Source organism: Amphiura filiformis, chromosome 17 (assembly GCF_039555335.1).
Source record: "Amphiura filiformis chromosome 17, Afil_fr2py, whole genome shotgun sequence".
Lineage (NCBI taxonomy): Eukaryota > Metazoa > Echinodermata > Ophiuroidea > Amphilepidida > Amphiuridae > Amphiura > Amphiura filiformis.
Window position 1 is genome coordinate 28,154,895 of NC_092644.1, and position 12,822 is coordinate 28,167,716.

Here is a 12,822-nt window from a genome sequence, read left to right on the forward strand (position 1 = left end):
GATTTTTTTCTCAAGAAACCAGATTTGGTCTCATAAACTTGGAAATACGTGTTGAACAGATATGATAGTCGCTAGAATGCGCTTTGAAAATTGGCCGTGCGCTTTGAACTCAAAATTTGACCATTTTATATTGCGTTGGTCCTGTTATGGACTACAGCGCGCAGCGTGTAGTACAGCTGCACTCACTGTAGGCAGTATAAAAGTCGATGACCATTGACCTCAATGGGGTATACAAGCTTAATCACGCACAACCAAGATCGATTACCCGGCTATTGTGAGTAGCCTTAGTTATGTCCCTCGACTAATTATTAGTTTAAAAGAGCTTTAAAGGTTTGAACCAAATGGCTAATCGTGGCTGTGGATTTAACCTACCATGGCGATTCCTGCCATGAAGATATAGGGTCGAAGACACTGTGTAATAGTACCTACCTGATGGACAAATGAAATGCCTTCAGTTCACAAATGGTGAGAAAATTTGAAGAAGCAAGATTAACTGTTAGGTATCGTCCATCCAGGTTACATGTGATTTCAAACACCCGATCAGTGGTAGCGTCAAAAATAGCCTGGGTGATGGGCGAACCGCTACATTCCGTGTTGGAAACATCGTCGTTATTTCCTACACGAATTTCGGCATCAACTATACGATTTTCTGCTCAATTTAAAATGATAAGAAGTATAACAAGCACTGGATAAGCTATCATGAACCACAAGTCATAATTAGCCAACAGCACATTATAGCAACCGAAGTGTGGCTCAAAATGTCAGCTATGTTAAAATTCGAGCTTTAAAACGCGTGTATAATTATGACCGAACCCGTATGTCTAGGGTCATTTTAGTTAACAACCTATTCCACACCTTCACCAAATATCAGCCGATATGTGTAGCACATGAAAGGTTTGAAAAATACGTTTTTTAATGCAATGGTTGCTATGGTAATGGAGCAAAGCCTTATTGGAAACCTGTGAAAAGTTATTTTTCTAGCTTCAAGTAGTGAGGAATTCCACTATCTGTGATGTATAGTTAATAATATGTTGTGGCAAAGAAATGATTGGTTTATAGGTTCTAATGGCAATTGGCCAGTTAAATCGGTTTATCAGCTGTACCATAGCAACAACATTATCAATCCCTAGGTGTAACACTTCATTATGCAGTCATGTCTACAGCATAATTCACCACGACCTTTGCAGGACTTAAACCCCATTACACCAAGATAAACCTCATTCAAAACAGCTCAACTATGTTAAATCAGGGATGTGTCTCATATCCCTGGTTACATCCATAAACATAATGTGTCTGATTTACCTGTGCGATATCGCAATGTGCTGTGATGAAATAGGTATTATAATTTCAATTGGATGCAACATTACAAAGCAAACGCACATTTACAATACTGAGCGTGGCCTTTGTTTCCGAAATGAGAACAAAAGTCTGCAGATTGTTATCCAGCCATGTAGATGGTACAACTCATGTCAAACTTGTCACATTTATTGTTATCGTATCACACAAGTAAATGAGAAACATGTCGCTTTAGACTTAACACGGTTTGGCAAAAGTTTTTCCATTTTTTAGCTCCCTATCGGGCAGTCAGAACTCCATATTTGGGAGGGCTCGACAACAATCTTCCCAAAATTGCATTTTAATCATTTTTAGATGACCATAGAGGGAAAGAATTGAAGTTTTTTTACAGCTTCTATGGCGAAAATTGATTAAACCGATCACACGATGGTGCTCGCTCGAAGTTGGAGCTATCTCGAGTCAGCTCAGCACAATTTGCCATTAAAATTACACGCCCGACTGTTATGAAATTTTGGAAAACTCTCTTCGGAAAAACAGCTCGACAACAGCTTTTCCGTGACATTTTTTACTTCAAATTGTAGTATGTTAAGGATGAACATTATAATTCACATGTGAGCCTCTATGGCTAATATTGGGTGAAGTGTTTTTTTCCTCCAGCCCACTAACTAGTCTATTGCTTATACCTCCAGTACAGTGAGTGAGCTAAAGGTCAATCATCAATTGGAGCGCTGTGTGTGCACTGAATAGGAAAAACGGACAGTGAGGCGTTTAGATACATTTTTATTATTATCCACATGTAGCCTACCATTCGACATATCACAAATCCAAATTAAATCTAAAATCAACACCGTACCGTTGGTTTACAAGTTATCACACTTTGAATTTATATCTAAACGCATCCTAAATACTTCCAGCCGTCCTAAACATGTGTATAATCTAAACACAAGCTAAAAAGTGGTGTTAAGCTTGTGTTTAGATTATATACAGGCTGATATTTGATATCTAAACATAATGTAAACACAAGCTAACATGGTATTTAGGATAATGTACATTTAGATAGCAATAACAATTTGGCTAAACGCCTAACGTGTTTAAAAAGTGTTACAGCTTGGGATTTACAGTGTAAACATCACATCTTTTTCTCAGTGCCTGAAGCTAGACAAACACTTTGGTCCAAAGTTTTTACCAGCTCAAAATTTATATTTTTGTGATTCTTACTTCCAGACGGACAATTTGTTATGATTTTCAATGAAATCGGGGCATGTTTAATTTTTGACTTCTGTATAACTTGTAGTTAGGTGAAAAAGTTCACTTTGGTGACCACTCTCTGGCTAGTAAGGTTTGACGATTGATTCGACTTCTATGGACCATTTAGAAAAAAAAATAGCCACCATGTCCCTCGCGAAAATCCCGGCATTTTTTGCTAGAGGCCAAAATCCAAAATGGCCGCCGCCACCATTTTGAAAATTTAAGTTTTGAACCAGAGCACCTATAATCATGCACAAAGACACTTTTCGGATATGTCAGTACACGGATTCCGATTCTGACATTAGTTTGACATTACGGCATCATTTTCACCCAGAAATCCAAGATGGTGGCCGGCACCATCTTGAAAAATTTAGATTTTGAACAAGAGGACCTTAAATCATGTACAAAGACACTTTTTTGGATAAGTCGACCACAATGATTTCAAATTTGACATTACTTTGACATTACGAACTCATATTTACCCAGAAATCCAAAATGGTGGCCGCCGGCGACATCTTGAAAAAAATAAGTTTTGAACCAGATTACCTAAAATCGTGTACAAAGACACTTTTTCCGGTAAGTCGACCCCAAGAAATCCGAATCTGACATTAATTTGACGTTACAAAATATTTTTTGCCCAGAAATCCAAGATGGCCCCCCATTTGGTAAAGCGTAAATGTGATTTTTGAATGAGAGCAGAAGCATAAGTGTGTCATTTCCGCCTTATCTGGGGTTCATGTCTCTTATATGGGGTTTCAACTGCCTTATCTTGGGTTTACATCCCTTATCTAGGGATAAGGCGCCTTATCTGTGGTTTAGACGGCCTTATCTTGGGTTTACGTTCCTTACCTGTGGCTAAGATGCCTTAACCTTAGCATATCGCAGTCTAAACCCAGATAAGGCATATAAACCCCAGATAATGCGCCGTAACCCCTGATAAGCGACGTAGACCCCAGATAAAGCAGTCTAAACCCCAAATAAGGCGCCTTAACCCTAAATAAGGAACATATTCCCCAGAAAAGGCATCTAAACCCCACATAAGGTGCCTTAACTCTAGATAAGGGTTGTTAACCTCAGATAAGGGTCGTAAACCTCAGATAAGGTATCTAAACCCAAGATAAGGCACCTTAACCCCAGATAAGAGACGTAAACTCAGATATGGCAGTCTAAACCCCAGATAAGGCGCCGTCTGGGGTTTACTTCTCTTATATTAGGTTTATGTTCCTTATTTATGGTTAAGGCGCCTTATTTGGGGTTGGGACTGGTTTATATGAGGTGTACGTCTCTTATCTGGGGTTAAGGCGCCTTATCTTGGGTTTAGATGTCTTATCTGAGGTTTACGACCCTTATCTGGGATTAACGACCCGTATCTAGAGTTTGGGCACCTTATGTGGGGTTTAGATGCCTTATCTTAGGTTTATGTTCCTCATTTAGGGTTAAAGCGCCTTATTTGGGGTTTGGACTGCTTTATCGGCGGTCTACGTCCCTTATCTGGGGTTACGGCGCATTATCTGGGGTTTAGATGCCTTATCTGGGTTTAGACTGCGATATGCTAAGGTTAAGCCATCTTAGCCACAGGTAAGGAACGTAAACCCAGGATAAGGCCGTCTAAACCACAGGTAATGCGCCTTATCCCTAGATAAGGGATGTAAACCCAAGATAAGGCAGTTTAAACCCCATATAAGGGACATGAACCCCAGATAATGCGGAAATGACACACTTATGCTTCTGCTCTCATTTAAAAATCACATTTACGCTCTACCAAATGGGGGCCATCTTGGATTTCTGGGCAAAAAATATTTTGTAACGTCAAATTAATGTCAGATTCGGATTTCTTGGGGTCGACTTACCGGAAAAAGTGTCTTTGTACACAATTTTAGGTAATCTGGTTCAAAACTTATTTTTATAAAGATGGCGCCGGCGGCCACCATCTTGGATTTCTGGGTAAATATGAGTTCGTAATGTCAAAGTAATGTCAAATTTGAAATCCTGGTGGTCGACTTATCCAAAAAAATGTCTTTGTACACGATTTAAGGTCCTCTTGTTCAAAACTAAATTTTTCAAGATGGTGCCGGCCACCATCTTGGATTTCTGGGTGAAAATGATGCCATAATGTCAAACTAATGTCAGAATCGGAATCCTTGTACTTGACATATCCGAAAAAGTGTCTTTGTGCATGATTATAGGTGCTCTGGTTCAAAACTTAAATTTTCAAAATGGTGGTGGCGGCCATTTTGGATTTTGGCCTCTAGCGAAAAATGCCGGGATTTTCGCGAGGGACATGGTGGCTATTTTTTGTCTAAATGGTCCATAGAAGTCGAATCAATCGTCAAACCTTACTAGCCAGAGAGTGGTCACCAAAGTGAACTTTTTCACCTAACTATTCATGGGGTATTTTCGAGGGGCATTTTGAAACGGTTGGTAACCCCTTTTTTTGGATTCAGTAGGTGCAAATTAGTAAAGTTACCTAGGTTAGGCCACATAAAATTTAAAATTCGTTTCACGTCCCCATGCACCTTTTTAGAAAAAGTGAAGAGGGAGGGAGGTGTTTCTTGTTTTGTTTTGTTGTGTTTTGCTAAATATGACAAAGTACAGCAGTTTTCACGTAAAAATTGACATTGATAGCAGTGTTCAGCATCTGCCAGGAAAACGACGAGGCCTTTTATTTATTTTTAGACCCCTTAGAAAACAAAAACACTTGCAAGTGATTCATGCTGACTAATTAACATGTTTATCAGCATTAACATTTTACTGAAAGGAGGATTTCGTGATCCTAGCATCCACTTTTTATGACATTTTTCAGTAGGTATCCACGAAAAAAGCTTATCCCCAAAATTTCAGTTGATTCCGATTTTGCGTTTGCGGGATATGCATGATTATGTGTATTACACTGCTCCACTGTTGTAATTTCGTTCTGGTATACCAGAACGAAATTCAAATTTAACGATATTTTTGCTAAACGAATTAATCTGCAAGAAATATTTGGTACATAAACATTATGTAGCCAGAGGTATCCAGTGGTATAAAAATCTCAACATTTTTGAGAAAAGTGGGGGGATGAGGGTGTGGATAACGAAATGCCCTTTTAAGCAATGGCGAAATTTAAAAAAATCCCATAGGAAAATTGCCGAAAAAACGGCCTGTGTCCCCCCATCAGACCCGGTGCCCCCCAATCATGGGGGGCACCTAATGGTCGGTGCCCCCCCCATGTGATGACCCACGCTACTGTACTTAAAACTTCAAATTTAATATGAAAATTTAAAAATATCAAAATTGGACTGATCCCAGAATGTGATGAGATGTACGTGAAACGAATTAATTTATTTGGCCTTAACCAACTTTTAATTATAAATGCTTCGACCATTTTATAAAAGCATTAATTTGGGACTTTCCTCTAGTTTATAAGAACTGCCCTGCTTTACGTTTTACGTACGATTATTGTCATTTCGGCTATAGAGGATAACCCTGCTGATGCACATACTTGTTCCCAGATCCACTTTCAACCAAGCTCCGGCATCATTACCTGTATAAGGTCAATTCAATCACATGTATAATTTGTAACAACGTCAATAGTTTCATTGTTATGCATTAACCAAATTCAATGCGGCCCATACACGTTCAATATTTATTGATCAATATCAAAGACCCTTGACACAAGAGTGGATACAAAATATGAAAATATGTGCGTTTGAGCGCCCTCGGCGAATTAGCATATATTTATTTTCTTCACGTTACGTCATAATGAATGACTTGGGTGTGCGCCGGGGCGTGTTAGTGTTTGGTAGTCACTTCAGGTTGGTAGCACCACGCAGCACACACGCTTTTTCAAAAAATTTGTTAAATCCAAAAATTATTTTTTTTATGTGTACTTTAGAATGTTATACCTCTGTCGGTTATCCAGGGTGGGTATTTGACTGATTGTTCGGGGAGGAAAGAATTCAATCATCAGGTTGACATGAGGTAGAAAGCCAGGGGTCATCGTACGTTCTCAATTTTTCTCCAAAAATAATAATCAGGAGTTTTTTCAAGAGTTTTCGTAGCCCGCTCCTACCGCGATTGTTTTCTTTTAGGCTTTAGGCTTCCCCATTGTATTAGTCTAGGATCCCACTGCATTGTTTGTACAAGTAGGGTAAGAAAAAAGATTCACAATTATTTATAATAATTGTGCCTGCTCTCATTGAGCTCACGATTCGCTGTGGCCGGTGCAAATAAATACCAACACAACGCAAGGTTATGTATTAACAAGTGTTTTATTGGCGGGCATTGGTGTCGTTCTTTGGGAGTATAGTGGAGTACTACCATTGAACACGCACATTGGTAGATTTTGTATCCACTCCTGCATTTAGGGTTCACAATTTTGATCAATAGCATTGATCGTGTATGGGCCGCATAAGGGTAGACGAGGTATTGATTTTCATTATCTAAATCAATATATCATTGAAACATAACACTTTGCTGTTTTGCAAGAGTTCATTCTACAAATCATATACTTGCTTGATTTATTGTTGTTAATGAGTTTTACAAAAGTGTTGTTATTTCAGCCCTCTTTACAACATAACTCAAAAACCATAGGACCTACAAAAGTATATCTGTGATATTTGAATTCTTCTACACACTCGCTATGAACTGATCAATGCAATTTTTGCCAAAGCTCACTACCATTCGCAAGGTGCTGTGAACTACCAAATCGCAACAGTTAAAATAACTAACCTTAAACTCAGCTTAAACTAGACACAGCTAGTTCTAAGCCCACGTAAACAGCCGTGGTGTGACCCCTTAATGACCTTTGACCCACATTTCTCTGGGAACCAACAGAGATTGTCTAATGTCAAAGAATGTGTGCATGTGGCATCACTCTGCTGCGTTATTTGTTGAAGAAATTTCGTTTCGGACCGGAAGTGGCAAACACCACATATACACAGGGTAACAACGAATCCTGTGTTCCAATGAAAATTGATGACGGTATTTCTTTTAGACAGGAAGTGACCCTGTAATGACCTTTGACCCCCCCAAAAAAAAAAAAAAAACCCACATATACACTGTATAACAACAATTAAATTTTTGATCATACCGTCACTGCGCTATGTTTTTCTTGGTTAATAAAAACTTGAAGGCATTTGGTTTTACACCGGAAGTGACCCTTAAGGACATTTGACCTCAAATCTGTATACAATTATTTATAGACACTGAGCAATAACAATGCATGTGTGCAAGTGGCGTCACTCTGCTAAGCTATTTGTGGCAGAAGAATCATTTTGAAGGTATTTCGTTTTACAACAGAAGTGATCCCTTAATGACCCTTGTCCCAATATGTATTAAAAGACACTGGGTATTATAGCAATACACGATGTGCAAGTGGTGTCACTGTCCTATGTAATTTGTAGGAGAAGAAGCATTTTAGAGGTGAAATAACGTTTTTGACCCCTTTGACTCCTGTGTAACCTTAGACCCCGCGAGTTTAATGTTACATGTATGGTCGCAGTCAGTGACGATTGTGAATAAGTTAGTCAAATTCGGTGTAAGCATGTTAGTGATAGAGCAAATGTAAAGCTCAACAGAGAAAGAAGAAACTAGATATGCTATGGTTTAATAAGATCACGAAGTACAGTCGTGACCTTGAAATGACTTTGGACAAAATGTCTTATTGCAAAAAATGTAAACACTAAGTTTAATAAAAGAAGAAGAAAGAATCTAGACGGCACTTTTGTGTTTGAGCAAACACGAATATCTGTGACTGTGATTCCCACCATTACCCCCATGACCTTGACATGACCTTGACCATTTTTCACAGTTATCGATCTTATACCTAAACCCAAACGTGGCCACTTGAGTGCACATTCCTTCCTCACAGTGAATTTGCGGGCTTCCAAATTTTGACCTGGCCCAGGGACCCCAAAAAGGTAAATCCTGCCCTGTATGCAGTGGTGTAGCCCCCCCCCCTCCCCCATCGATTTGATCATTTTGAATATCACATAGTAAAATTGCCAAAAGCGGCTTGTGACCACCCCAACACCCCTCCTCATTAGGGCCAGTGCCACAAATTCCCTCACCCCCATAGGTGTGACTCACACTACACCATTGAGTGTTTGTAGTGTTCCCAATTTAACAATAATAAATGACTACCTGTATGCGAACACGACTGGCCAGCGTCGACTCTTTGGTCCGTGTTTCCATCTATTGCACGATCGGCAACTTGAGATTCAAATCTCGAACTTTGACTCACAGATTTACCTATCAGTGAAATTTCTAGAGATATCGGTAAGAAACAAACCAAAAAGATGTTTATCACTTTCTGTTTTAGGTTTTTTGTCACATTTAAATACACACAAATACATACACATAGACAGCATTTAAATGCTTATATTATCATACCAGAAAAGATGTGTATCAAAATAAAGTAACCCGTTTGAAAAAAGCCACTAGATTAAAAAGTATGAAATATTTCGTCAAATTGCTATCATTGATAGCTGAATCAACATTAAAATCACTGGCGTACGACGAGTAATTAGGACTTAGTGGCTATCAATTCAACATGAAAATCAAATTGTTGACCATTTTCTTTACAGTATTTGACAGTCATAGTCTTCCACATGGCCACTAAGGCATGGCCACCATTCCACGTCTTATGAGAGGTCTGTCCTGCCTGGGGATGCCAACTTGTACAATTATGTGTCTCTGGAGTTCATCATGATCAGTCTACCGGTTGCGAAGGCCTTAAGGCTACATGCTCTTTTTGGTTGAATTTTTGGCGGGAAATAATCCCGCCAAAACATTAAAGTAATCTTTTCCCACAACTAAATATCATAGTCAGTTAATAGTTAATAACATAAATATTGGCTATGTAAACTGGTTAAAATGTACTTCTTTTTTGAAGCACGAAGACCAACACACACATGTGGAGTTTTACAATCTCCCATGACATTCTGTCTTAAAAAAGGCTATTGCAGCCTGTCAGATCTGTATCCATATGATAATAATTGTAACATTTTCCATAAAGTCCTTCACAATCCGCAGTAGACCGCTTGTCTCACTTTGGTCCATTTTCGTAGCTTTGAATAGTTTTAGAGGATTTTGTCCAGGTGGGAGCTTTGTGCACGTGAGGATATTTTACCTATATACCATCTAATTTAAAACAACTTCGTTGAAATTTAAGCAAGAGATGACAAGAAAAACCGAAAACGACTTTGACTGTGTTTACATCTCGTAACGGTCATAATTGGTGTTTGCCATTCAAAAATAATAAAAACGACTTTAACAATAGGAAATGTCCTTCGCAAAATGTCTTAGGGGGGCGTACTTTTTTGGAACCGTTTATCGTACACTTTTGAAGATGTGCAAATGTCAAATATCAAATAGCTATTTTTCATTTTAATCTATTTATAAAATATCATTGCAAATACCTGTTTCCAGACGGGCTGCAGTAGAATCACTGCTGTAAACAAAAAACGGTGATGTCTCTCCATTTGGGTTATCCGCAGGAAGACATACATCTGGTCCAGTAGAAGTAATCATTGCTAGCCATCCTTCTTCGAATCTAGTACATTCTCCTCCTGATGTCTTCTGAATCAAAAACCTTCTGACCGCTTGTGATGGTTGATTGTCACTGGGATAAGAAAGAAAGAAAGAAAGAAAGAAAGAAAGAAAGAAAGAAAGAAAGAAAGAAAGAAAGAAAGAAAGAAAGAAAGAAAGAAAGAAAGAAAGAAAGAAAGAAAGAAAGAAAGAAAGAAAGAAAGAAAGAAAGAAAGAAAGAAAGAAAGAAAGAAAGAAAGAAAGAAAGAAAATGGTGAAAATTTTGTCAATTTTGACAATTTTGGACAACTTTTGTATTTTTAACGTGGTGTACTGAGTAATAAAAGGATGTAATTAAATTGTTATCATGCACAAAAATGCTCTTCAAGTTTAGGATTAACATGATTTCATATTGCGTAATCTGTTTGAAACTTTTCAAATCGCGCCAAAATTTACTCATTTATAACTTTCTAAACCATTCCGATTTGGTTATGTAATCATTATCATACTGCAGCTAACAAACTCTCCTCGCGTTCATATCAATTTCATATGGAAAGGTTTGGCAACAGAACGATTCTCATCTATGCACAGTTTCCACCTGAGCACACAATTTCGTCAAAGAGCTTCCAAGCAAGCAGTGAATGGTCTCTACACAGTCTTTGTTTACACTACACGGTTGAGTGCATAGCATCATAAGACCCGTGTGAGCTTCTAGCTGGTGACTAGTGGAAAATAGGCATCTGTGATTGGTTTTTTTATATCGAACGAAAGCTAACACCCCCCCTAAAAAACAGTTTTTTTCATTACGTCTGAATTTTTGGTACATCTATCCCCATCCCTGGCCAGTACCCCTACCCATCCCTGGGACTCCTAGACCAATCCATGGACCCAGTGGCCCATAACCTGTTATGTACTCGGGGCCAGCTAGCCCATAACCCCATCCTTGGCACCCTAACCACCAGTGGCGTAGCGTGGGTCATCATATTGGGAGGGGGGCACCGACCATGATTGGGGGGCACCAGGTCTGATTTGGGAGCACAAGCCATTTTTCGATCAGGGGCACAAGCCATTTTTTGGCAATTTTTCCTATGGAACTTTTGAGATCGATTGGGGGCACATGTCCCCCTGCCCCTATTACCCTACGCCACTGCTAACCACATCCTTAGTACCCTACGTCTCTTACTCCAGTACCCTTGCACAGTCCTCAGTACTCCTAATGCCATCCCTGGGACTCCTAACGCCAAACCTGGAACCCCAAACTCCATCCCCAGTACCCCTAACCCTAACCCGGGATCCCTTAAACCTACTACGGGACCTTTAACTCCATTCCTAAAACCTAAAAAGTCTGTCCCCGAGATTAGACAGACCCCTAATCCCATCTTCGACACCTGTAACCCCACATACGGTTCCCCTTACCCAGTGCCCGGTACCCCTTACCCCGTTCCTGCATGGTACCCAGTACCCCAACCCTGGGAACCCTAACTCAATCCCCAGTACCTCATCCTATCCCTGGGACCTCAAACATGACCATGTGACCTCTAACCCCATTCCTGGAACCCGTGACTGGTCATCCCTGAAACCCTAACCCCTTCACCGGGACCCATAACCCGTTGTACCCTTTACTCTGCACAGTCCTCAGTACCACTGGTCCCATCCTCTGTCCCTGGTACCCATTATCCAAACCCTGAGGCACTTAACTTTATCCCCAGTCCCCTAACCTTATCCCTAGGTCCCCTAACACTGAACATGGGGCTCTCCCCATTCCTGGAACCCCTAACCCCGTCTCCGGAACCCCTAACCCTGTTCCTTGATACCCCAAACCCCATTGTTGATACCCCTAATCTCATCCCTGGAACCCCTAATAAACTGTTGTCCCTGGGACCTTCGGGGGACCCTGTCATTGGTACACCTAACCTTCTTTCATGGTCACCCCTAAACATGTCCTTGGTATTTCTAACCCCATCCTTGATATACCTAATGTTGTCTCCGGTACTCTTTATCCCATCCCTGGTATCCCTAACTCCATCCCTAGAAACCCTATAATTATATAAGTCCATCCCCCAGGACCCATAACCCATTTGTGGGACCACTCGGTACCCTTTACCCTGCAGTTCTCAATACCCCTAAATTTCTGGCCAATGCCATGTCCCCGGGAGGTTTTTTTTCCTGTTTGAAGGTGTACAGGAATATACCCCCAAACCATGGCATGCCATGGTTTGGGGGTATATTTTTTTTTAGCAATATTGATATATCGATGGGTGGGTTTTCAGTGGAGACCAATGCAACCAACTGGGCACATTTGGACAAAAAGTGCCCTTAAATGCACCCAATTAGGGCAAATTCGGGTGCTTTTTGTGAAAAATTGGTATACTGATGGGTTGCAGAAACAGCAAAAAGAAGGTATAGAAAAGTCAGCATCCGAAAATCTGTGTGGCACATCTCCGTAAAAATATATGAAGAACCCCTCCCCTGCTGCCATGGGCTTATGGATGTATTGATACAGCCTGTAGCCCAAACTAGCACCACCAACTGCTCTTGTTCTTGTTTAAAGGATACACGTATGGGCCAAGAAAACATTTTCTATGGCATTTTAAAATGTTATAATATGCAAAAGTCATCATTTAAATGTGATAAACAAGGGGTGGATGGGGTGTGGGGGTGGTTGGGGGGTGTGCATTTAGTATCGGATTTGTGTTTGTTATTATTTTAATATTCATGGCACATGTCCAATCTCCTATTTTACCAGCTCATTGTATGATTGAAGGAAAT

The 12,822-nt window shown here is 40.0% G+C and overlaps 2 long non-coding RNA genes across 2 annotated transcripts in view; both read right to left on the reverse strand.

Annotated features, from left to right (window-relative positions):
• Nucleotides 1–553: 553 nt before the first annotated feature.
• LOC140138494 (uncharacterized) lies at nucleotides 554–8,752 on the reverse strand. The gene is made up of 3 exons (XR_011857020.1): nucleotides 8,668–8,752; nucleotides 5,978–6,067; nucleotides 554–649 (listed from the first exon to the last, which is right to left on the reverse strand). It is a non-coding gene; the product is annotated as an uncharacterized lncRNA (long non-coding RNA).
• A 1,328-nt stretch (nucleotides 8,753–10,080) lies between these two features.
• The window catches only part of LOC140138380 (uncharacterized), a 31,398-nt gene continuing 28,656 nt past the window's right edge, over nucleotides 10,081–12,822 (reverse strand). Inside the window, exon 3 of the long non-coding RNA XR_011856986.1 lies at nucleotides 10,081–10,147. This is a non-coding gene — a long non-coding RNA (uncharacterized lncRNA). The remainder of the gene's footprint in view (nucleotides 10,148–12,822) is intronic.